This window comes from Chamaea fasciata, unplaced genomic scaffold (assembly GCF_029207755.1).
Source record: "Chamaea fasciata isolate MVZ Bird 193981 ecotype frontalis unplaced genomic scaffold, bChaFas1.0.hap1 SCAF_1, whole genome shotgun sequence".
NCBI lineage: Eukaryota > Metazoa > Chordata > Aves > Passeriformes > Sylviidae > Chamaea > Chamaea fasciata.
The window spans coordinates 38,418,018-38,445,207 of record NW_027094086.1 but is presented as its reverse complement, the minus strand read 5'-3'; the positions used below and the strand labels follow the sequence as shown (position 1 = coordinate 38,445,207).

General features: G+C 40.8%; 1 protein-coding gene across 4 annotated transcripts in view; it reads left to right on the top strand.

The window, feature by feature from the left end:
* The window catches only part of FAM110B (family with sequence similarity 110 member B), a 113,385-nt gene that overhangs the window by 73,113 nt on the left and 13,082 nt on the right, over positions 1-27,190 (top strand). For 3 of the 4 annotated variants that reach the window (XM_066180927.1, XM_066180937.1, XM_066180947.1), the window contains one exon: positions 20,116-20,182. The gene's annotated coding sequence lies outside the window, so the exon portion shown is untranslated. Of the gene's footprint in view, positions 1-20,115; positions 20,183-23,883; positions 23,978-27,190 lie in introns of all 4 variants that reach the window. The other variant, XM_066180954.1, reaches the window with a different exon arrangement.

Below are 27,190 nucleotides of genomic sequence, written 5' to 3'. Positions count from 1 at the left end.
CCTATTACCTAAATTAGGCTATATGAACTTCACTTACTATGATGGATCTGCTTTCTATTTTCATAATACAGAGATGCTACTGACTTTTCTTTCTTTTGTAATTTCATTCTCAGCTCTTACATGTGACCTATCTCCATCTACATAAAGTGTGGGGGGTTTATTCCCCCAAGGTGGATCTATTCTGGCACATCTCCTTGTTCTGTTCTTTAAATCTGAGATGTGAACAATAATTTAGATTGGAAAGGACATACAGTGTCACCAAGTTCAACCCTTAACCCAACACTGCCAAGGCCACCATTAAATCATGTCCCTAAGCACCACATCTCCACGTTTTACATACCTCCACTCAACACTTTCCATGGGCAGCCTGATCCAGTGCTTTTCATGAAATTTTTTTTCCTAGTATCCAATCTTGATCTTCCATGGCACAACTTGAGCCCCTTTGTTCTTGTCCGATTGCTTGTTACCTGGGAAAAGAGACTGACCCCATCCTACTACAAGATCCTTTCAGGTGGTTATAAAGAGTGATAAGGTCTCTTTTGAGCCTTCTTTTCCCCAGGATGAACAACCCCAGCTCCCTCAGCTGCTCCTCATAGTACTTGTGCTCCAGACCCTTCACCAGCTCATTTCCCTTTCTCTGGACATGCTTCAACAAACATCTCAATGTCTTTCTTGTAGTGAAGGGCCCAAAACTGGACACAGGACTCAAAATTCAGGCTCACTAGTGCCAAGTACAGGAGATCACTGCTCTAGTCTTGCTGGCCACACTATTTCATCCTCTGGGTAAAACATCACTAACCCATGCATTTATCCAAAACTCATTAAAACAAAGTTCCTCCTTCTACTTGAGCCTGTCTAGATTGGTTTTCCCCTCTAGGGATCTTCTGCAATGCCCAGTGACAAGCTTGGCTGCTTTATTTGCTGGTGAGTATTCAGTCGTTGTTGCTTCTCTCGTAGATCCCTCTGTTAATCTTTGTCTTAGCCTATAGCCAGTGGGCAAAGTTCTTTCCAGGTTACCTTCCATTGGACTGCCCATTGCCATCTGTGCTTGAGGATGTCCACATATTGCAGTTTTGAACCAGTAGGATAAGAGTTTGGGGCAAGCTAAAATAAATACCTCAAATTGCTGTCCATTAAGCTTTTCCCCTCTGGATGCACAAGTAGTTAAACACCACAGTTGTGCAGAAACCATTTAAACAGTTGTTGTGTTGAGCAGAGTGTATAATCCTTTTCTTTTTTTTTTTTTTTTAGAACTACAGGAGAATAAACACAAATGTTGAGTCCAACAACTAGAAAGCAGTTTGAGTAGGTGTTGTTACAAAGGTGCAGTTGGAGCGTGCCCTACCTGTCTCCTGCTCCAACCCTCCAACAAATAGCAGAGCCCCAAGGAAAGAGAGCTGGGGCTTTCTCCCTTTCACCTTCCACTACCATGGGACCTGACTACATTTCCCAACCTCTTGCAGCAAGCAGCTACTTCCTCAGGGAGTTTTACTCTCTTGAATGTGGCAGGGCTGGCTCATTTGCAGCCAGGTGGGTGCTCTGCTGGTTTGACAGCCTCAGCGCCCGAGGTGCCGTATTTATCATCCGTGGGCTCTGGCCTCGGCACCGTCTTCCCCTCAGCATTTGTCAGCGCTGAGGCAAGGTGCTGGCACGACTGCGAGCAGCCTCCAGCAGAGATAATTCTTATCGTGTGTGCTGCTGGCTCAGCTCTGCTTTGCCTCACATGGTGACAATTCCTGCCTGCCATCGGTCCCCCCTTTGGATCCCAGTCATGCAGGCAGCAAACACGGCCAGAGGATGTGTGTTCGTGCAGTTTTAGTGTTTGCGCCTTCAGTCTCCATCAGCAAATTTCGGGAAAGTGAGTTCTTCCCAGTCACTTTGCCCCTTTCCTGGCGTACTCAGCATTCAGTATCTCCTGTGCTGACCTTGTTCTTTAAATTGCATTGGGACTTCTCTTGTTCGAGACACAGGTCAGCAGGAAAACAGTCAAGTGTGGAAAAACATGCCATGGCTGTTCACTGGGGTCAGAGCAGCACAAGTGACCTAAATTTGAAATGCTCCATACTCCGTGGCTGATCCAGCATCCTCAGGCTGCAGCCTGTCTGTCTGCTGCAGTTGCAGACCAAGAAGTGATTTTGTTCAGGAGCAAGATTTCCACCAATTTAATCCACTGAAATTTGGAGTTTGGAAATCTGGGGCAAAATGGAGGGAAAAAGAGAAAGTGAGAGAAAGAAATGCAGAAAAAGGCAAGTTGTAATTGAAAAGCTTGAGTGAAACAAGATACTGCATTTTGGTCATACATGGGGTGTGTTTTGGCAGTTCAATTTGTTAATTTTCTGGAACAGGCGTGAAATTGGTATATTTATGTATATAGGAATTAATAATAGCTTACAAAAGCAACACATTAGCTTTTTTTGGGTGGGAGGAGAAACCAAGAGCTGCCTGAAGGCGAAACATTTCTAATTCCTGTTTTCAATTTATTTTTTTGTTCCAAAATTTTTTTTTTTTTTTTTTTCAGAGAGCTCGTTTTTCATTGTGGTGCTGGAGGAGAGCATCTGTGCAGTCTGCATAAATTGATTTATGCAGGGGGCGGCCGACTGACTGTGCTTGGTGCTTCCTTCAGGTCACGGCTGCCACGGTTTGCCACCGTCTTTTCTGCGTGCATGAGCACGGGCAAACACGTCCAAGGTGTGGGAGTGCCACTTTGAGGACAGCTCGGCATCAGCCCCCGCACACGCCGGCTGTGATGCCTGCTCATAGAAAAACACAGAGCAGAAAAAAGCCAGGGAGGTTTTCCTCTCTAAGGTGAAGCTTGTAGGAGCATGCCTCGCATTGCTTTTGCTGTTGAAAGCAGATACATTTTTGGTGGTTTGCTTCTAGGCTGCTGAATGCTCCGGACTTCTTTCCTGAGCCCCAGTGATGACAGCAGTATCTCAGGAAGGGAATTCTGTCATTCCCTCTGGTACAAGGGACAAACCCTGGGTCAGTGGTGATGACCCAGGAGTACTTTCTGCAACTAATGTGAAAAATTTAGGGGGTTTTGGTAGGGCTTTTGAACACAACAGGAGAAGAGGGTTTGGGATGGATCCCATCCCACCCCTTTTTTTCCTTAATTAGGAGAAGTTTCTGAGTGATTGTTCTGGTTGAACCATCCAGAAGAAAACAGCAGCATTCCTGCAGGGGCTTGCAAGAATTTATACTTGGTTTTTGCTGACACCTATTTTTATATCAGAGATGGCAAAAACATACTGACATATCTAGTCTATCTGCTTGTGAATATATTTCATTTCCATATGCATCCAGCCTTGCAGTGTGTTTGATAAGCTAGGTTACTTGTTTTAGCTCATCTGTGCTTCTCCCTTCCCCTGGAGCTAATCCAGAAAATGTCTTGAAAGAGAAGGTTTTGTGGGGGGGGAGAAGGAGATTTCATTTGCATCATGAGGAAAATATGAAAAGTTTTCACAAGATGTGATGATTACATTTGATATCCTGTAGTTTTTGTTAGTCTAAAAGTGATTTTTTTTCTCCTCTCTCTGAATCTGAGTGACTGGGAGGGGGATGGTGATCATCTATTCTACTTCAATATTTTAATCTAGGAACTAAATAACATCTTTAATGAATAGCTTCACTCTCTGACAGTATTTCTGACATTTTCCATTTACTCTTATCTCCTTCATCCATGAGGTAGATTTTGTTTACTCTTCATAAAATTTTTTGCATTGTAAACAATAACATTTTGCTTAAGATCTTCATCCTTCTCTGCAGGAGAGGGAGAAGTATGCTGGGCAGGAAAGCAGTGATTTTTCTGGCATTCAGAAGAAAATATATAAATAAATACTGTAGACACACACAGAGCTACATATATAGAAGTAATGTAAAAAAAAGTGTATTTCCAATTAGTGTGTCCAGAGAAGGGGGATGGAGCTGATGAAGGGTCTGAAGTCACAGTGTGATGAGTGGCTGAGGGAGTTGGGGGTGTTTAGCCTGGAGAAAAGGAGCCTCAGGGGGAGAACTCATTGCTCTCTACAATTACCTGAAAGAAGCTTGTGATGAGCTGGGGGTCAGTCTCTTCTTCTAAGTAACAAGACAAGAAGAAACAGCCCCAAGTTGCCACCCTGGGGGTTCAGATTGGATATTAGGAAAGTTTCTTCACTGAAAGGGTGGTCAAGCATTGGAACAGGCTGTCCAGGGCGGTGGTGGAATCACCATTCCTGGAAGTGTGGTGTGTGGATGTGGCACGTAGAGGTATGGCTTAGTGATAAACATGGTAGTGCTGGATTAAAGATTGGGCTCAATGATCTTAGAGGCCTTTTCTAACCTTAATGATTCTATAATCCTAATTATCTCTTCAGGTTTTAGGCTTTCTCCTGCAACACTGGTATTAATGGTGACATTTGACATTTCAGTTACTTGTTTTCTGCTGCTGATGAATGAAAGGATATAACTGAATTCAAGTGGGGGGAAAAGCAGTTTTATAAGGATTAGTAAGGTAATGTAAAAAAAATCATGATTGGGTATAGAAGTTTTCACTATCAGCATGGTATATCTTCTCAGTGCATGCATGACATCACATGAAAAAGGTTACATTGATAGAATTTGGTGTTTCACTGTAAAAATGTAGCACTTACAGATTTATTTAGCAATTTTGTGTGGTTTTTACTCCAAGTTATTGTGCTTTTATGTACTTCAAGAGAAATGCACATATGTATGCATGTAGGTCTGGCATATTTACTGACATAAATTTCTTCAGACAGAGCAGTAGTTGTTCACTTTGTGAGCTGTGGTAATTAGGTAAATGTTCATACTTGTTAAATTTTATTTTTTCAAGCTACTGAGAAGAAAACAAAAAGGATTTACCCAAAGATTATGCCGAAAAATCAGAATACTCTATGTGCTGAAGTCCTGGAGCAATTACAAGAAACTAAGAGAATCTTAGATGGAATATGCAGTTCTTTATTTTAAATACTGCCCAAATTGGTGATTTTGGCATTTATTTCTTGTTGACTATTGCCTCCCATACATTTTACAAGATAAAACTTAAAAACCTGATTTTTGATCTACCTACTCATTCCTGTTTTATCTTATCCTTTTGCTTTTATCTGTATATTTTAATCCAGAACTCATAATGAAATTCAAGTTTTCAAAGCAGTTCACAAAATCTGCAATTTAATGCATGGTTTGTCACTTTTACTTTCATAACAGCTGTAAGATAAATAAAATAATGAGATATTTACAGCACAAGGTCAGGCAGTTTTTGTGATAGCAGCTTTTCATATAAGATTATAGCTAAAAAAGAGGGGAAGTGCTGAGTTACATAATTCACTAAAGTTTGACACTTAGAATTTGTGTTATAACAGCACTTCATAGGCTATAGATGGGGCTGTTTCAAGTTCTGTTGTAAATCTGACTTTACAAGGCTTTAGTGTTCTTAGCCTAATAAAAATCACTCTAGGATTGAATGTGTGAAATAAAAAAAAAGGTGGTTTTTATATATTTTAATGTTTCGGGTATTTTGTCATGTTAGATGTTTTTTCTCAAGATTGCATTGCTCTTGGATTTTTGAATAAATCTTAAAGCTTGCCTTCATGTCTGAGAGAGGAGGGGCAAGAAAGAAAAGGAAAAAAAAATAAAATGGCATCCCAAAAATAGAAGTCTTGCATTTGCACAGTAAAGTTTAAGGTATCAATGTGAGCTTTTGGCACTGGCCAAAAGGGCATAAATATTGAGCATGAAATATAGTGTAATAATAAGTGATAACATTTTCACATGGTTGAAGTATAAGCCTTCCAGGAGCTACAGAGGATAAGCTGTAAGCCCCAGAAAGTCAGCTCCTCTGGAAGACTATCCCTGTGCACCACACACCTCTCCTTGTTTGAAACATCTAGGGTGCAGAGCAGGAGAGGAAATTGCCTGTCCTGAAATTTTGAGGGTTTGTGTAGTTTTTGCATGGTATTGTTTGAAGGATTCACCTGCTTGGCAGCTGCTAGGAAAATGCCAGCAGTTAGGAAGTGTGATTAAAGATATCCATCTCGATTCCACATAAGCAGCAGTGGCTTACAGGAGGAGTTAGCCCTCAGATAAACATGCTGCACTTTGCCATTTAGGCAATCTTGGTGCAGGGCAGTGCTGCTGTAACACCCTGCCCCAGAAACCTCCCTCCCTTCCCTTTGTGGTAGTGATGCTAGAACAGTAAGAACTTGAGCTCAGGAATACTCTGTTAACACTTCCCCAATCCCCATGCCACTTTGTAATCTATGCTAGTTGTATTCAGTACTGGAGTTGTTGCTTCTGTCTCCCTTGTCTAATCTGGAAGGAGGGGACTGTCACATGCAAGGGTGACGCCAGCCCGACCATGACCTGCAAGGCTTTCAATGACCTCATCTTGGGGGAAGGAAATCCATGCAAGAGCAAAAACTTAAGGCCAGGAGGGACCTCGGAGCAAACATCTACAAATTTCTCTCATCCCTACTCCTTCCCCTGTGTCCATGGGCTTGAAGTCATTCGTTTCCTCAGTGAGTAGGATAAGCTTTCATCAGTGTTAGGTGACAGTAGCGCGCTACCCTTCTTCACCAGGTTGTGGTGTCCCAAGTATCTCTGGCATTGCTGTTCCAGCCTGTTTCCACGCACAGGGCATGTTGCATTTTGTTGCTGTTGGGTGAAGGAGAGGGGAAGGCTGTTGACTCTGCTGGCACATAAATTATGCCACAGAGACCCAAGGGAGCCCCCGCAGTCACAAAACCTGTGGCACACAATGGATGCTTTGGACAAGGGCACACTGTTGTTTTGTCTGACATTCAGCCAGCCCCTGGGAGGGACCCCTGGGCTGGGCTGTGCTCTTTTGGGCTGGCAGAGATAATCAGGCTTGCATTGCACAGGTGCACAAGAGACCTGCCAGGGATAAAAGGGGTAATCAGCGTAGGATAAAAGCAGCTCCAAAAGATAGTTTGTCCTGTCACCTTGGTCCCTGGCAAGGTGGCCAGCTGCCAGATTCTCCCAGACAGCTCCAATATGGGCTTAAATGAAGTTTAAGACTGCTGGTTGTTTATCTAATGTTGTTCCTTGTTCTGTACAGGCAATTGCAGAACTTAAGGATTCAAATGTGGGGAAAAAAAATGTTTCTTCAGATTTTTAAGTATTGCCTTCATTCTGCATATGTAAGAAGCTATGGTCCACAGCTTTCCTCACAGTTAGGCAAGAAAGTAGCTTTTCTTTACGTTAGACACTGTTGCTTGCAGGTAGAGAGGGAGAGATTGAAAATTTAGGGGAGTTGTGAAACTATGTTCCCCTCGCATATACACTATGGTAAAAAAGCAAAGGCTTTTTATTAGTATTATTTGTCCTATAGCTAAATCTTCCCTTGAACACTTTTGTGTGCTGTATTGTTTACTTGTGTTTTCAAACTTGGGCTTAAAGCTGCCAGGCAGCTGGGGAATTCCTTTCCCTAGTTCTTGTCCACAAGGAATTACTGAACAGGAACAGAGAGAAGTTCCTGCAAGAAGTAAGTCAAGGACAGGACCTTCAGGTGAGAACATCAGAACACCTCCTAGAGAAAGGGAATTAAGGTATCATTGGTGGTTTGAATGCTTTATTTGCCTCAATTTGCATCCTTTGAACTCATATCATACTGAAGTCATGCCCTATCAGGCAGGACAGTTGTTCAAGTGCCCAATATTTTGAGCATGCACGACAGCAAAATCCTTTTTAAATGATGATACCTGTATGGAGTATATCTGGTTGTGTGTTAGAACTATTAGACATAGGAGGTTTTGTTTTAGGAAGTGTAAAATAATGTGCCTGCCAGCAGCTGTGCAGCTTTGGTGTGAGGAGAATTGTGCTTGATGGTTTCAGAGGTGTAGAACAAAAAAAAAAATTAGTGTGCTCATTTTAACCCTCTGTGCCTCCTGTAGTTTCATTTCAAAGTACGGAATCTCTTACTTTATGCAGTTTCTATTCCTAGTGACGGTTTAGTTAAGGGACAGAAGCACAGACAGGTCTGAACACAGATCAGTTGTTTGCTTTGGTATCAGCAGTGCGTGGTGAATTGGCAACACAGCAAGTCCTGTGATAAGAGCCAATGTCTGGGCCATAGGCAGTCCCTGTGCTCCACATTGAAATCTTCTGGGTATCTCCTCCTCTGAATGGGGCTGAACATAACATGAGGAGTGTGTTATTACAGATAGTTAGAAAGCATCAGATTCTTGAGAGGTGCTGTTCTGATTTGAAGGGAAAGGAGAGGGACAGAAGCTGCTCTGTGTTGGCATCATGGTGCACAGTGGCTGCTTGTGTGTACCACCTCTGCTTGTGTTGTGGAGGTCCTGGGATAGACAAAGCCAAGTTTAGTCACACACATTTTTTAATTGCATAACCCTTTGTGGGTGGCTTTGTATACTCATCTAGTACCTGATCAGAAAATAGGAGTAGTCATACTAAGCCTTTTGCCACATGTTTGTTGAGGTTGTGGAAGCACACAGCCGGGGTTCTTTTGCATTGTGTAGAAAGCGAGTTCTTCCTTGGAGATCTGCTTATTTTTACTTTTGAATGTGTGTAGATTTAACTGAAGAACATGTGTTCACACAGTTGTGCTATTTAAGTTAATGTGGGGTGACTCAGTGTGTATTCAGTGCTTCGAGCCCACAGCGACTGCGACAGGACATTTTATTGTCTGAAGACAATGCTAATAATGGTAGCATTAAAACAGTGTTGGACTTTCACAAGAAAATATTCTGTTCCCAAAACTGCCAAGGGACAAAGAGATTTGCCATTGTCAGACAGGGGAACAGGAGCTGGCCTGCAGTGCAAACAGTGTCCTCCGCTTCTGCTGGGCTGGGGTGTCCTGCCCCTCTCTGCTCCTGCTTCCCGGGACCTGCTCCAGAGTTTGTCACAGCAGCAATCACCTCTGCAAAGCAAGTACTGCAGCTGTTGGCTGTGCTGAGAGCTCTTGTAACACAGGCCCTTCCCTGGATGATCCTACTCTAAGCTGCATTCATCCAACAGGTGAGCTATCCACCAGCATCTTGGCCAGCTGAAAGGGCAGGCACTTCTTTGCCTGCCCCTTCCCTATCGCTGCTCTGGTGCTTGGTCCCACCAGGTATGCAGTTTTCTGGCAGAGAATTTGGGATAGGTGTGGTGTTTTGCAGTTAATGCATTGTGGCTGCTATGGCATTCCCATAACTGACAAAGTGATTCAGAAGTGACGCAGTTTACGTTGGTTGTGCATTTCTTTACGGTGAACTTTGGTGGAGGGATTGTAGGATGAAACCAATGTGACTGTGGTGACTAGTGGAGGGCAGCTGTGCTGTCTTTGTAGCTGAGGTACAGATTATAAGTGCAAATAAGTTGTTCATTATGAAATTGTTAATCATTACTTATATATTATTAAAACTTAGTACCACCTCTTATTGTGTAAAAAGAATAATAGTTTCCTTATCGAAAGAGTTGTTAATAATGCTTGGATCCTGAAAACAAAAGATGCAGAAGTGGGAGCTGTACGCATTTATTCTTTCATAGGAAATATTTAAAGTAAAACATTTGCACCCTCATAAGTACTCCTTTGCAGCAGGTTCCTGGTATGCTGGTGTAATAATCAGATTGGATAATGACAGCAGAGACAATAAGATGGCAAAATGAACGGAAGAAGAGACTGTTGGCAGGGCAAAGATACTGGCTGGAAACCTCACCAACCATAAACCACATTTGTAGTATCATGGCTTACATCCAGTGTGGACAGCATTTATTCCAGTGCAAAGCCATTTGGAGGTTCACTGGTGGTGAGCACAAAGTTTGCTTCTCTGCATTAGTGACTAGCAGATAAGACAGCTGTGAATCCTGGCTCTGAGTCTTGCACTGAACATCTGGAAAATGAGAATCCACTGAGTACTTGCTTCTTTAACAACTGCTTTAACAAGCAGCATTTCCTGGGAGCCATGTGACAAAGTACCAGAGGGTTGGGCTTATCTCTTAAAATGGATCCTTTCAAAATGTAGTTTGTGTTTGGTGGGGATAGTGAAGAAAAAGAGCTGATTTAAGAAAAATTGAATGGGGGAAGTGTCACATGTTTTGCAATGTTGAGATTCCAGGCATCCTTGCTGTGAAAAATGGGAGTTTAATTACACAGGTTTTGTGTGGGTTTGCTGAGTTGCTTTAGTTTGTTTGTCCTCTGTCAGTCTCTAATAATGCTATTATTTACTTTCACTAAACAGAATAAATTAATTCAGTGATCACTGTTGCTCAGTGTCATCTGGGAATACTAGTACTGAGTTATATCACTGCAAATATTGGTATGTTCTTGCTTGTACTGTTGGCAGAAACACTGGAGAGAGTCAAACAGCTTAACTCAATATTGCTTACATATCTTCTATTTTCTTTTGACAAAATCGTTGCATGGTTCTGCTTCAGTGTGGTCTTCTGTGAGCTGCAAGGAGCAGATCACATCATTATTGAACTGGCTAGTTCAGTCCATGTGGTATGTACCACAGAACTTTATGAAGTGCTTTCGGCAATTTCCCTGCCTAATACATGTTTTGGGGCATCAGGCCATCTCCTTTGATTAGACAGTTTCTAAATAGCAGCATTTGCTATACCTGTCACTTGATTTTGTCCCAGTATATCATGTGTGTCCCTGCATATCACCAGTACAGGGAATTTGGGGCATGTTTTCAGCATGACAGCCAGGCTTGCACAGAATGGCACAGCCCCTCTGTTTAGCCTCTACTGGCAGTTAAACACTGGCATTAGCAGCTTTTTATCCTTCTCACCCTCTTTCCTGAACTGATTCCTTAATGCTGTACACAATGCAGTCCTGCACAGCACTGCCTGTTAAGTCGCTGCCTTGCTGAATAAATTACAGTGCCTGCCGCTAAAAAGGAAGAGGTGATGCTTTTCTTTCTCTACGTGGTTCTTGTTCTCTTCCTTATGTTTTCTTGATTTTTCTCAAGTCCTATTTTGTGTGCTGTTGGCAAGTAAATCACTGAGAGATGCAAAAGAGCAGAGGAAATGCCCAGTGCATACTGAGAAGCAAATATTCCACTCTTTCAAGCATGGAGAAATAGAAAGAGGTGGATATAGATGGTGATGAATTTAAACATGTACTTATTTATTACTCTGTCCTCTATGTCTGGATCAGCTGCTGCTGAGGAGAGGGTGAGAGAAAGGAACACTTGATTTTTGGCACCCCTGACACAGAGGTGGCAAAATGAGATCAGAAAATCGTATAGGTTGGAGGGGACTTGCAGAGGTCACCTAGTCCGTCCTGCTGACCATCCTGAGTCCCATCTGATCAGGTTGCTCAAGGCCGTGAACAGGACACTTTTGAGCATCTTCAAGGATGAAAGTCCAGCAGACTCTCTGGACTTCTGTTTCAGTGTTTCACTTCCCTGAAAATAAAAAGTTTTCTCCCCCATATAAAGCTGTAAAATCCCATGTTGCAGCTCTGGTCGATGCTCCTCTTCCTCTCTGTGCACCTTTGAAGACAGTCTGTGTCCCCTCCCAGCAAGCACTAGGGGATAAGTGGGTAGCTCTCCCTGTAACCCTCTCTTTTCATGACTGAGAAAACACAGTGCTCTCACCCTCTCCTCCTACACTCCAACTCCTCAGCTGGCTCTGGTGGGTCAACATGGGTCTGGCACTGGGCAGCCCGTGCTGCTCCAGGCAGCATGTCTACAGGAAAAACTCTTTTCTTGCCTGCGTCCCATGAGTACCCTGAGACTGGTTTCTCTTTTCATGCCAACTGATCTTGATTTCTTTCCTTTTTCAACCTTTTTGCATGACATCTCCAAAACAGTAGCGTTTTCGAGTGCTTGCATGGAGTATGATGTCACACCAAAATCTATGTATGATAGTAGAAAAGAAAAAAAACAACTGTTAATTCTTAAGTCTGTTGCTTTTTATCTCTCATGATGTTCATTTTTACAACTATACCCATCCAGCAAGACTTGATCCTGACTTTTTTTTTCTTGAAGGACTTAATATGTGTTGTCCAGTGTGAAATTAAATATTCTGCATTCAAATGCAGACATCCAAACCAAAAAGGCGTATGCTACTCCAGGTCCAGTATCTATGTGTAAGTCATATTCTGTTAGCAAATGAAGTGGAAAAATGGCTCCTAAATAGTTTCTTCTGCTGCCTCCCAATTTTTTTATATTAGCTTGCCCCTGGTATTTCAAGAGTTTCTATCCAGGTAGTGTATACTCTAACAGCAAATCTAAACACAGTTTAGCAGGGCAAAGAACATTTGGAGGCTGGCTCAGTGCCCAGAGCCTGCTTTTAACCTCTGCAAAGGCCCTTGTCTTTCTCAGCAGCACTGAGTGCGGTATAGATATCCAACATTTTCTAGCTAGGGGAGAAAAAAGTAAATTTCAAGATAGAATTTCTGGATCTTAGTGAATCAGGCGTAACAAATACTGGCCTGAAAGAAGACATCAGATTGTAAAGATCCTAAGAGGCAGGATCAGGCATGCTTACTTAAACACTGAGGTGAATGAGCAGAGAGCTATGGCACTTGATGAATTCTCATGTAATTTTTTAAGATATCCACTATCTCCCAGCTGAAAATTCACACACAGTTATTCTGTATATATATTCTAAAAACATTATGACCATTAAATGTTTTCTAATATATGTATTAATTCTGCATGGTTAATTTAGACTTTGGATGATGCATTTTATTCTTACAAGTATATTTGAGAATTCCTCTAGAGTAATCCACCAACTCATCAAAGAACTATTGAGTATAAGGTAAAGCAAATAGTATGTCAAGAAATTGACAACTTGATTTTATGTTGTTATTTCTCACTGACTGAAGAAATTGGATCTGTCTCTCCATCCCTAAAATAAAGTAATCCCAACACAATATTGAAGCACTCATAAAGAGCTGTTGCTCATAGCATGATGCTCCTCTTGGAACTTGGAATAATGTGCATCACTTTACAAGGTGCATGAATAAAATATTAGAAAGGTAGAGTTTGTGACCTAGTTAAAAGTTACCTGCATAATCTCTTCTCCTTGGTTGAACTGAGGAAACAACTAGAGTGGTGGATATCTTTACGTACAACAAACGTTATCTTAATTTTTGGGTTTGTTTCTTTTAGTGAAAGGGTAATTTTTGGATGCGTGCTCTTTTGATTTGGGGCTGAGCATAAAATAGCTAGACATCCGAAAACTTAATATGCATGGTGAAATTTAATTAGGTAACTGCATAAAAATCAAAGGGATTCTTTTGTAGATAGGAAGCAAGAATCCCCTTTTGGTACTTTCAGCACATATGCAGCCAAGTCCTGTTTTCATCTTCTCTTCAGCAAGAGGTGTTAATAATAGATGTGTATGATCTGCTGCCAAGGGTGATGGGCCAGGAATATGAGGAGGAATGGACTATATTCCTTCCACTTGCATGGTGCCTTCTTCATGTAGCAGAAGTGCACAAAGTCTAATATTTCAAAAGGCAGTCTTCAACTTTGTACAGTCCAATTTGATCTGCTAAATTCGGTCTCCACAGACACCAAACACCTATTTCATGGTCACAGTTTGACTTTTGGATGCTAAGTACCTCTTGAAAGTATGCACAGAATCTCTGAATTTAGGCTTAATGAAGCATTTCCATGAAAAATACAAGCCTAGTTTTTCATTCAGTACCTGAATTCATCTTTCTTTTTTCTGGTAAAATTATGAAAAAAGTATATCTGTTTATAAAAACGTTTTTATATCTATGATGTGGACTAACTGTTGGAAAAGATAGTACCTAATGTGCTCCAGTTACACCTCTCCAACATAAGTTATTTATTTTAAAAAATGGTTTTATTTTTTGGTAGATTAGGTAATACTGAATAAAATTATATTTGTTTAAAAATTTGTTCAATTAATGTTAACTCTCAGAATGAGAGGCTACCTACCATATTTGTGAATCAGTATTATGTGAGACTCATTTAAAAAAAAAAAAAAAAAACATAAAAAAACCCCCACCATGAATCACAAAATGAACTAGGTTGGAAAAGACCTTTGAGATCAACCATCTTTGAGATCAACACAAAAACCCGCTATGCAAATGAAGAGATAGAGGATTCCGTTATGGGAAACGCCAGGTACACTTTCTGAGCAAGATCACTGACACATCCAAATATGCATATTTCATATAAACCATCAGGCTTTTTAAATCACCTTTTGCTGGCAGTCATCAAAGCCAGCAAAATGTCCCAATGTTTCATTCAGGCAAAGGTCAGTGATGAATTGAATTTCATTGTCTTAGACATTTCCATTTCTCTTTTATGACTGTGTCACTGCCTTGGTTGTTTGGGGTTTGTTTTGTTTTGTTTATCCCCTCTATTATGGTATTTTTTTTCAAGAAAGCTAGACATATATTTAATCTATATATATTAATCTCACCAGATTAATATTTTTGCAAATAAATATTTTTAGGAGGTGTTTTGACATAATTTTTTTTTCCACTCATGGGAAACATGTCAGAAGTAAGCTTCTCTATGTTGTCCAGCTTGTGGTTCCCATCTCCTGCTGTATTAATGCACTGTGTGCTCCTCAGCAGAGCATGGGCAGCAGCTTTGAGCTTCCTCTCCACTCATTTACAGGTTGGCCAGCTTGGGCATAGAGCATTCCTCTCTGTGTGTCTGCACATGTCAGTGTGTGGTCTTCTAATTAAGATTTGTTGTCATCCACATAGTTCAAATAAAGTTTCATGTGTGGTTTTCACTTTTCCTGTTGTGGTATTTCTATGAGTTCAATGTTCAAGGGCGAGACTGCTCTGAACATTCATGAAGGCTAAAAGCAGAACAGCTATAGAAAGTAAATTCAGATATAAATATTTTAGCTTTTCATAAGACGTGTTTAGTTGGCATGATGTTGTCATCTGAAAATTGTTCTATAATAATTTCATTCCATTTTTCTTTCATTTCAGTTTTCATCAGCAAGGCAAAACAGTCTTTGCTTTAATTATTCTTCATTAAAGTTCAAATATTTGAGATTAAACTGAGATAAGCTTTGGCAATTCTCAGGTTTTGGTTGTTTAAAGAGGAGCCATGCTTAGGAAGCAAACTCCCTGATTTCCAGCAAGGAAAAATGGGAAAAATCAGCTACACTCCCTGAATCCTCACTACAGTGCCTGCATGCTTACCCCAGGCATGGGGCACCCCAGACATGGGGTACATCATGCTTTTGAGTTAAGAGATGCTGAAGAAGATACATCCTTGACAATGCCGTTGAGAATTTATGAGATGTGTCCCTCTGCTGATAATATCCAGGGACAGATGTCTCTTCCATTCTTCAGATGTATCTCAAATAAGAAATCCAGATGTTAGGCTGGCCTCTTTCTCCATTTTAAAATCCTCACTGGGCTCTTGCTTACGTAGCACTTTGGTCATTCCTTCCTCTGGGATTTTAAAATTTTGAATATGCAATGCCAGTCACAGGACTCCCAAGATTTGGTTTTCTCGTATCATGGGTGCTTTTTATTGTAAGAATATTGCACTAACAAAGGACCAACTAAAGGGATCACTGGTGGAACGAGGTGGAGTTTTCTGTAGTTTTGTATGTTATGTTCACATTTCAATGACTCTTAGTCCTAAAGGTTCCAACCTCATTTTGAAGATATTATTTAATGAGTCTTCTAAATGTGTTGTATTACTGGAGTGGCCTGGCACCACAAATAGCAGGAGAGTTTCTGTCCTGCCAGTACCCAGCCTGCGTGTGGCTGTCCCCAAGTCAGCCAGTCTGTGTTGAAAAGGAACATCACTACTTCCTGAACAATCTGCATATCCTTTGCTTACCAAATGGTCAAAAAAATACATTTCTAAAAAATAGTAAAAAAATGTTTAGAATTTATCTAGTTACAAACTTAACTTTAAGATGCACAGATCTCCCCATATTGGTTGTTAAAATTTTCCACTTGACCTTGATTTCACCAGCAGATAAGAGATTTCCTGTTAAAATTAGGATAATGAGCCATTGCAGTATGCCAGCTGCCCAGCCATTGTGGACTGTTTTTCTAGGCGTTCCAGAAGGATTTTTTGGAGAGAAATCTGAATAAGTGTGGGATTTTGTAGAGAAAAAAGCTACAGAGAAATGTCAGTTCAGAGGAGAATTTGGTAGCTCACGCCCATATAATTAAAGAAGTTAATATTTTTTTACAGTGTGAGTCTAGTCCAGAGTTTCTTATCTTGGTTTGGGTGCTCCCTGTCTAGGTATGAGGCATTTTCTGCCCTTACAGAGGAGATTAAATCTTAGCTGATGCTCAGAAAGGAAACCAGCTTTGTGTAAATCACTCAGTGTCATGAATTTTTTGTGATTTTGAGAAGTCCGATATCAGCTGTCCTAATGTTGCTTTGGATCTCAGATGGTTTGAGTATCTTCTTATTTTTTCTTTCTCTTACTTTTTTCTCTCTTTCTCTCTCTCTCTTTTTTTTTTTTTTTCAAAGAGAACTGAAAAGATAAGGACAGTTGTTTTAAATATTCATGTTGAGGCTATTTGCACCTGTCTAGTAGGAGCCAATGTCAAATCAGTTCTTTGCACATATCTCAGCTTCTGTATGCTTGGCACTGCATCAGCATATCTATTATTGATTTTTAATAGAAGTACTGTGGGGGCACCTAATTTTCCTAAGAGAAAGTATTGTGGAGAGCAATCTTTCTTGTTGGAGTGAACCAGGCAGGGTGGGGCTTTGAGCCAACTTGGTCTAGTGGAAGGTATCCCTGGCCATGATGGAGATGTTGGAACCAAATGACCTTTAAGGCCCCTTGAAACCCAAGCCGTTCTGATTGTACGAAACAAATCTGCTTGCATAGGCCTTCTTAAGTTACTTAATGGGAAAAAAAAAGTCTAAGAAAGAGTGTCAATGAGAAAGGAGTGGAATGGTGACTGTGCATAGCTGTTAGTGCACACCATGACAGCTGGTGTGCACCATGGCAGCCCCACTGTGCCTGCCTGCAGGAGGCAGGTCTGTGCATCGCCAGGAAGAAGCCCTGAGCTCTCAATGGTAAAAAACATTTTCAAACTCTACTGTGCATCCATTGTAAAGCTGTACAGCAACATATCCTGCTGTATTTTCATCTGAGTCATACAACTGCAGGAGAAATGAAATCCTGGGCCTCCAGATCCAGGAAGAAATCCAAGAAAGACTTAAAAAGCAGCTAAGAATCAACTATAGTAACTGTCAGACATAAGTTGCCTTCTTGGAGGCCAAGCATTTGGTATTGGTTTATCACAAGTAGGTTGATTCTTCCAATGCAGGGCTGACCTTCTACTCTACTGCAAATTCCACTGAAGGAGTGGGACAAGCGGAGTCTATTTATTTCTTGTCTATTTATCATCTTCCTGTCATATTTTTATGGAGAAAAACAAGTGCATGTAACTTGTCAGTGTCCTTTCTAGGTTCTTCTGCATTGGAACTGAGCCATACAGGGAGGTAGCTGGAGTATCCAAAATTTGGTGGCAGGAGTATACCATGGTGCTTGCTAAACACGTAAGAATTGCACTTGCATGAGTAATTAGAACTTGAAAAATATTCATGTGACACTTTTTATGCTAAACAGTATATTAAATTGGGAAAGGAGGGTCTGGTGTTTTAGTTGTCCTGATGAGTCCTTGCTTATAAAGTCTACTGAAATTTATGCTATATTCTTCATTTTCTCTACTTTTTCTTGCAGTTCCGTGTTAATGTTTAAAAATACTCACTGTGGTGTATGGGGCCCTTCTCAGCTGTGCTAAGGGTGTTGTGTTGATTAAGAGATTTGTCTGAAATGTGTTGCTGAAGGGCACTATCTTGGACTGATAAAGTGCTACTGGACATCTATTACCAGAACAGTTCATCTCCTTAAAGAGGGCAATTAGTACATGGTTGTGCCTTGGGCTGTCCATCGTGCATCTACCAGTGCTGCCTGTCTGAGGATTTGCTGTCCTGCTGGCAGAGACATGAGTCCTCACACAGGGTTGCTCACACTGCTGCTTCACAGTCCCATGCGTGAGACATGTAGCCATGAGAATATTGTGTGTTACACTGAAGAACTTATACAGTCTGTGACTTAAACAGTTCAGAACTTGGTCTGCCTCCACATTACTCTATAAGCTTTATCAATTGATAGTTTTGTCAGTGCACACTGCTGTTGCAGATGCTAAATAGCTGGGGTTTTGTTCCATAACATGAATGATGAAACCAGTCATGCACTAAAAGCTCCACAGAACATGCATCTGATTGAGTTTTGTATGCATATCTTCTTCAGTCTTTTCTGTCCTGAGTCCAGAGCCAAGCTCAGTGAAGCCCATTTGGTGTGTGCTTTCCTGGTGGTTTCACAGTTTAACAGATACCCGCTTGGGAAATCCTTGAGACCTGGAGCAGCATGTGTATTGTGGCACCAGAGGATTATGGCAACTCACTGTACAAGAACTACTCCAGTATTAATACTTCCACTTTTTATTACTGTGACCTCTTTCTAACACTTGGAAGATAAGATAGGCTATATATTCTTAACATAGTGTACGCTGGTGGTCACTAAACAACAACATATTCCACTATATAGTTCACACTGACAATCATATCATAAATGTGTCTGTTTGAATTACTACTATTGGAATAAACCACATGTATGTGAGTTATTATGTCGATATACTTGTATCATTTAGAAAGTAAAAGTGTATACTTGTTGGTACGGGAAGAAGAAAATTCTCTTGTCCATGCACTTATGTGATAACTGTGTTCTGGAGCTCTCTTAAAAGCCATTGTAATATGGGTCTTCCTCAGCTTGGCATTTTGCCCTTCTGTTGGCTGTCACCAGCCTCACAGCCAAGAGGAAAACTGCTTCTCCCCTTTCTCCATCACTGCCTTTTTTCAACACAAAAAGTTGTGTAGAAAGCTGCATCCTGCAGCAGAGCTGTTTTCCTCCCAAAGAAATACATTGACTTATTTTTCCCTTACGTGTTGCACCACAAATGCTTAATTACAGGAGTATTATCTCAAAATTTAAAAATTATGTGCTTTTCTGTCAGCCAATTTATTGTGAAGATATTTGGAATCTTATTTGTGTCAGGTGACACAAAATACAAAGGTCTGGACTTTTTTTCTGTGTGGACTTTAATAACTGGTTTAAACTCCAATAAGTAGCTAATAATTTTGGGGAGAAAAAAGAGAAGGTGTTTCATATGAAATGAAAGATGTATTGATTGACTAGACAGGAGTAGTGTTTTGTAAATACAATATTGCCATGGTTTAAAAAAGCATTATTTAAAATAAATGTTTTAGAAAAGGGAAAGAGACTAAGGAAAAAAGGCAAAATTTTTACATATAGGCATATAAAAATTAAAGAATAGATTCTTCTTGCTTTCTGTTGTTAGCTTGGAACATATCCTGTCATCCCTCCCAGCAAGGAAGGCGTGGAGGGTTTTTAAGCACACAAATATTTTGTTCTTTGACCTTAACTTTGAGTATGGGAAAACAGGTCATCACTGTACATTCCATATTTTCATGTCATAATCAACTAGCAGCTGCCCTGAAATAACACTAACGTTTACATATTGGTATTTTCCCCTCAGTTACTTGTAAAGTAGCTGACATTGATTTCATGCCCTACGAACTTTTTATCATAGAAACAGAGTTCTGTTTTTTTCTTTGCAGTATTTTCTCTCTTCTTTTTTTGGAAGTAGACAAAAACACAACAAAAGGGATTGGTTATCTATAACGAGAACTTAAAAGGCACAATTTTTTATTGTCCTTCATCAGTGAATTAAAAATTGCATTTTGACATTTTGGCCCTGTTTGCATTTATTCATTGATCCCTGGCACAGATGAATTTCATCTCACACATCAGATACTGTGTCATGTGCAAGCTTGTGTTCTGAGACTTCCCTAATGACCTTTTAATTAGTTGTTGTTATTACACAGCTCATAGGCTTCAGCCACACTGATGTCATCATTTATCTCACCTTTCATGTGAAATAGTCCTGGTTGCTGTTGTGGCTGCCTTACACTTCTTCCCCTCCCTTCTCCTGGCATGGACTGGCCTTGGTGTCCTATTTCCATGACCTTCAGCACTGACGTGCATGCACCTGCAGTGTTACTGCTATGTTGTGTTTTGGGGGGTTTTTATGCCTTTTTCATATATTCTTTTCATGTCTCCTTTTTTCAGAATCCTCTGGAGTACTGCGTTCCCCCGTTTGGAGTGTGGGCAAGAGTTTGGCATTCTGCTTTTACAGGTACCTTTTTGAATTGAAACGCACATTTTTTTCCCCAGGGGTTGATAAAAGGAGAGCAATTCCAGAATGATTTTACTATGTCCTCCTCTGCTGTCTCGGGAGGTATGTTGTGATAATGAGTTTCTCTTCCTCCGCCTTTACTAGTTGATTGGGTTGTCAGATTCATTAGTTGCAAGTATATATTTGAATGCCATTTCAGAAAGATTGAGGCTTTCTCTTCTCTTGTTGGCCTCAGTCATGAAGCCTTCTATGTATCAATGTTGCAGAATCCTTTTTGCAAGTACTCCAGTAGTTCCAGGCTTTTTCTCAGCCTTTATTCCCAACCTGTACTTTGGTTACAGTCTCTCCATTCAGTAAATTTGTTCTAGCTTTTCAAAATGGAGACCTCCAGTGCGGCTGAAGGCTTCTTGCCTTAGTCCTCCAGAGCTTTCTATTTATTTCTGTTACTTACCTGACTCCTTTTTGGAAGTATTCCAGTAGTTCTAGGCTTTTTACCATCCTTTATTCCCAGCCTGTACTTTGGTTACTGTTTTTCCATTCAGTAGAATATGTTAGCTTTTTGTAACAGAGACCTTCAGCGCAAACAAGCACTGGTAGCCTCAGTACTTCTGAGCTTTCTGTTACTTATTTGGTTATTACTGCTACTTTCCAAAACTGAGTCACACAGAATTAGAGAATGGGTGAGGTTGGAAAGGACCGTAGTGGGTCATCTGATCCAACCTCCCTGCTTAACCAGTGTCATCCTAAAGTACATGGCACAGAATTTTGTCCAGACAGCTCTTGAATATCTTCAGTGAAGGGGACTCCACAACCCTTCTGGGCAATCTCTTCCAGTGCTCGGCAAAGAAATTCTTCCTCAGATTCAGGTGGAACTTTCTGTGAATCATATTCTGCCTGTTGCCTCTTGTCCTATTGGTTGGCATCTCTGAGAAGAGCCAGGATCCATCCTTTTGGCACCCTCCCTTCAGATACTGATAGACATTGATGAGGTGCCCTCTCAGTAGTCTCTTTCTCAAGGCTGAACAGGCCCAACTCCCTCAGCCTTTCCTCATAAGAGAGATGTTCCAGTCCCTTAATCGTCTTTTGCTGGACCTCCTCCAGGAGCTCAATGTCTCTCTTGTCCTGAGGAGCCCAGAACTGCACACAGCACCCCAGATGAGTCCTCACCAGGGCTGAGGAGAGGGGCAGGATCATCTCCCTCAGCCTGCTGGCAGTGCCCTTCCAAATGCAGCCCAGGACACCATTGTTCTTCTTGGCCGTTAGGGCACTGTTGGCTCATGGACAGATGTTATCCACCAGGACCCTCAGGTCCTTCTCTGCAGAGCTGCTCTCTGGCAAGTTGGCCCCCAGCCTGTGCATGTAATTGTTCCTCCCCAGGTGCAGGACCCTGCACTTGCCCTTGTTAAACTTCAGAAGATTCCTCTCTGCCCATCTCTCCAAACTGTCAAGGTCCCTCTGCAGGGCCACACATCCCTCTGAGGAATCGACCACTGCTCCCAGCTTGGTGTCATCAGTGAACTTGCTGAGGAGGCATCTGCCCCTCATCCAAATCACTGCTGAACAAGTTAAGCAGTACTGGGCCCAGTATAGAACTCTGGGGGACATCACTGGTGACAGGCCTCTGACTAGACCCTGTGCCACTGGTTATGACCCTTGGAATCTGCTGTTTAGCCTGTTCTCAATCCACCTCACTGTCCCGGCATCCAGCCCACACTTCCTGAGTTTGCCTAAGAGAATGTTGTGAAAGACAGGGTCAAAAGCCTTGCTGAAGTCAAGGTAGGCAATATCCCCTGCTCTCCCCTCATGCATCCAGGTAGTTGTTTCATCACAGAAGGCAATCAAGCTGGTCAAGCATGATTTACCTTTAGTGAGGTACTAAGCTGATACTAGTGAGGTAATAAACTGAACACATTCCTGTCATCCATGTGGATAGACATAGCCTCCAAAATGAGCCACTCTATCACCTTTCCAGAGAGGAAGATGAGGCTGGCTGACTGGCTGGTAGTTCCCTGTATCCTCTTTCCTGCCCATTTTGAAAGCTGGGGTGCTTTTTTCCAGTCCTTAGTCACAAGTCCATCCACAACACTCTAGGCTTGATCTCAAGGTCTGAGCAGAAGATTAGCATAAATCTTAAAATCTTATTTTTGTCACTAAAGCTCCAAAACAAAAGGTGTCAGGAATAATGGAAAGAGTAACTTCATCCTTGGTGAGTACAAGTAAGCCAGCTGAAACCCACGAGGGCAGGAGGGGATAGGAGCTGAACATGTGGCACTTTGTAACAACAGTTGTACAATTCTTGAAAGATTAATAGGGCACTTATGGTATTTCATTGTAGCAAAGAAAAAAAAATCAGTAATCAATGTCTGATGTGTCATGTGTCAAATTAGCAACACATTTCACTAATAGTTAGTTTTAATTCTGCTCAGTAAAAGGCATTTCATGTTCATCTGTTTCCAATCAGCATATTTGGCTCCAGAACATAAATTTGCATAGTGTGGGGTCTTAAATTAACAATTATCACTGCTGTTTTATTTCAAGACAAAATGTTAAGTCTGAGAGTACACATGGCTAATTTAAGAGTAAAAATCTGTTCCCAGAATGTGAAAATCATCTCAGAAGCCATTTCTGTCAGCTGAGGAATTGGGAACTTGAAATTCCATATATGTTTCAAACATAGTATGAAATTTAGGCAGCAAAACCGTTTTAGCTGTGCCATGGACTGACACCAGGAACATTCAAAGATCTGTGTTAATTTTTGTGATCACAAGTTTAGCGACACTAATTTCACAGTCACATTTTATGTTTTTACCTTCCTTATGTCATGCTGCATGGGATTTATTTCTGCCATCTTAGAAATGGGATTCAATGTTTTGTGTTTGTACAGATGCTCCAGTAGGTCTGTAGTTTTGTTGGAAATATATTGCTCATTTTGTCAACAGAAAAGATTGGATTCGTGATTTATGATGAAAGCAGCATTCAATCCTGGCTGGGGTGACACAGTGAGCCCTCCCTTTTCATTAGCTTTTGAAGAATGCCTTGAAACCAGTTCAGGTCGGTGATGAGCTGGACCTGGGACTGAGGAACATCTTCAGCGGAGGGACTCACTTCCTCAGCAGTGGTGAGAATGGTGTGCTGGCAGGGCAACTGGGCAGGAGAGGTTACCTTTATGAAGCAGGCATGAGCAGATGAAAAAACAGACCCCATGTGTCCTCATTTGAGGTTTGATAGCTTGTTTTCTGCATCCCATTATTTTTCTACTTTAGGTATCTTAACCCTGCCGTGCAGGGTTAAGTCGTTTCAGTCAACTACTTAAAAACTTTCCTGATACTCATCTCTTAATGAAGATAAAGCAGTAGATACAAGATTGGCATACCTCTATCCAATTTCTGGGTTTGGGATAAATTTGTGTTACTTTGGGCAGCCAAAATCAATCCTGTATTTAACTTCCAGTTTGGAGATTTACTTTTGTTTACAGAAGAGGGGAAATTTATTAATATGCCTGTGTATCACATATCTTAGAGGAGAATGGATATGTAGCAGTCTTGGGGTAGTCCAATACTCTCAGGGAGGGCAGGAATGGGGGAGGAGTTTAAGCAGTCTTTCCAAGCAATAATCTGTGGCACCTGTGAGGACAGGTTGGAGAGCACCCCAGTTCAGGACTCCCCAGGGACAACAAGCCTGTTGTGTATCTGGTCATGCAGTCAGCACGTGAAAAGGGTCTGAAGCATTGCCAAAAAGAAGAACTGGATTTACTGAGGAGTCTGCAACAAACCTCAGCACTCATTCAATTGTCTGGTCAGTATTTCTGGTTGCTGGATTTACTCCACTATGCATTTTCATCCTGTAAGTGCGTGATGCTCTGAGCCTGGTATCCCTGTGATATCCTCCTGCCAACCACCCAGTGACAGCTCCTTTGCCCCCAGCCTTCTAAGCTCAGCAGACAGTGTGCCCCAGGCACACAGGCTGCAGGAGAGAGAAGATGTATCTCTCTCCTGCAACCCAAAAATGATTTAGGTTAGCAGGAATTTTGCTTCAGGAGGAATTTCACCTTTCTGCACATTGCCCTTATGCCAGCTCTGTTCCTTCTGCAGGATGTAGGAGCTGTGAGAGAAGAGATGAGGAAGAGAACTTTAGCTGTCTCTTCCTTTTTCCTGTAATCCTTCTCTGTCCCTGTAATCTACTCCTGCTTCCCAACTCACTGTTCAGTGCCTCTTCTATTCCCAACACCTTCACCTCTCTAATCTTTGCCTGGTTAATTAATAGCATTTCTCTTCTACCTCTCTGTGTCTTGTCATTTCTCACTTTTCTTTAGTCTGTCCCCACAGTCACAATTCCAGGTATTGGGTTTTTTTAGTTTGATTGTTTTGTTTGGGTTTTTTTGAAGCTAGGATGCCTCCACTCCCCCTGCACTGCCTTCTTCTCTCCCTTTAATCAAATGCAGTGGTCATGACTCAATAAAGCTTTTGTTTTCTTTAAGATGGTGAGGATTTTATGGTTTCTTAAAATCATTGGTCAGGAAGAATTTCCAGCATCATCATCATAACTTCACCAAACCCCTCTGTTAGGCAAAAACCATTTAAAAGAATCTGGACAGTCTGATTTCTAAAATGAGGCTTTTCAAGAATATTGTTTTAATGAAGGGTCATTAAATTAAAGAGTAATACAAAGCCCCACTTTGAGTGTCAAATTTGCATATTAAACAAAAGTTTGGATGCTCATTGACAAGTAGCTAGCTGGATGTTCATCTCCAGTTAAATAGGTTGTGAACAGTTTGTGAAGACCTGTAGTTTAACATGTGGACTCTGTGGCATATATTTCCCATACAGCAACCGAAAAAATATACTCAGTGTATTCTAACAGCGAACACCTCAACAGCTGTAGTCAATGCTGGCATAGTCTGAGGGGTTACACACACAAGCATGTGACTATGCACAAGTGTAGCACTTGTGTTGAGGTATACAGCTGTAATCATTAACTGTAACATCATCATAACAATGAAGACCTAAATTGCATTGTGTTCCAGTGCCAAAACTGGTATGTTTAACCATCTGCTTGAAGAACTCTGTAATATACAGATAGGTCTTCAAGACGTAATGTTATGCACGCCTTCAGTTTTCTTTCTTGACTTCTAACAACATGTACCTTTAGACATGAGGTTGGAGAAAAGGGGGATGAACTATCCTGTGGTATGGGAAAATGTCCTCTTATCTGGAGAAAAACATAGCTGTACCGTTCAAAAATGAAAGAAATCATCATGGAGTTGCTCTGAAGGTTGCAGTGCCCTTGAACACTGCTGTAAATCATGTATGGTTTGTTTTTGTTGGTTTTTTTTTTTCCAAATGTAATTTTAAAAAGACTTGATTTTTTTTTTTACAGAGTCAAAACATTATAGTGTGCTTATTTAAGAAAAAAAAATGCAATATTTCATGTGTGTAGAGTTGCAGTGCTTAGAAATGGTTAACTCAGGACAATTAGGTTGTAGACATTATTTTTAAATAGCCATGCTGACCTTACTGCAGTAATATCTCATGTTACAGAAAAGGCTGTTTAATACAAAGAGTTTTGACAAACAAGACCCCACAGCTAATCAGAAGAGCAGCTCAGAGTCCACAGTTGTCAGAATTAGGCCGCTCGTTGTATCCCCCTGGCTGAACATTATCATTTTTCTAATGGTACTGGTTTTTACCATGCTCATTTTTTAATTGTGCCTACTGTATTGCCTATTAAAGGTGGCCTTGTAAGTTTTTAATATCAGTGGCAGATGTTAATTAGCTACATTTTAATATTTATTTCTAAAGATTAAATGCTTGTGTTCATGTATAGAATTTATTAAAAAGAATTTTCCATGTAACAAGCTGTTAAAGTAAGAAAATATTTAAATATAATTAATTAGATGGCTTTCTGGTTTCTTGCTTGTAAAATCTTGACAAGCATTATAAGAAATAATCTGTATGCTAGGGCACTATTTCTTTCCAATATATTTTCACAACATGTAAGTAACTTCAGGAAGGTGCTATTAAGCTTTGTTTTGAAACTTTGAAAATAAGAGTTTTCAAAAGATTCTTTTACTATATACATCTCTAAAGGAAAGGAAATTTTGAGTATCAGGCCTTTTTCCATTTATAATAGCTCTTTATAGTTTCTGGTTTTTCTCTGCGTAAATTGTTGGAAATGTTTTTCTTTTCTGGGCTGTATTTGTTTATTTTGGGTCTTCATGTAGTTGAACATTTCTGGAGTTTTGCAGGATTAGTAACTCCAAGGGAGTGTCTAACTGAAGCTGTTTTCATTGTGGGTTTATGCTTATTTCTCACATAAAATCTGTTCATACCTATAATACTATGTTCCTTTAATATATTTCTCATTGTGCACAGTTTTAGAGAACTTCTATCAATGACTAAGAGTCTAAACATGGCAATCTGATATTTCAGGACCTTGGGCCTTTTATGACAGTCATATGAAAAGTCATTTCATATGACTTTTATGAAATTTTGCCTTTCCCACAAGAACAAGCTGGCAGCAGTGTTTATGTAGATAAAATCAGAGATTGCTGAATTCTTTTGAGAAATGGGAGATTAAATCAAATCCCCAGTCCCCAAAATGGGGCAAGTTTCTGACCTCCTGATAAAGAACCGAGTTTGCCTTCCTATTTCAGCTGAAATGTCCTACTTGCTAGAAGTTATTTAATTGCACTGGAGCAGGGTTAGTAATCCAGTTTCCTTCTCAAGTACCCTATGTGGTCTTTTTTTGTTCTTTTCTTTATTTAAAGAAAACTTGCAAATACTTTTGTTTGTTTGTTTGTTTTAAAGTGGAAGCCTTTGAAAGAAAGTGCTGGGGAAGGATCTGTCTCTACATACTGAATCACAAAATTGTTAGGGTTGGAAGATGCCTCTGGAGATCATCTCATCCAACCCACCTGCTAAGGCAGGGTCACCCAGAACAGGTGACACAGGAAGGTGTCCAAGTGGGTTTTGAATGTCTCCAGAGAGGGAAACTCCACAACCTCCCTGG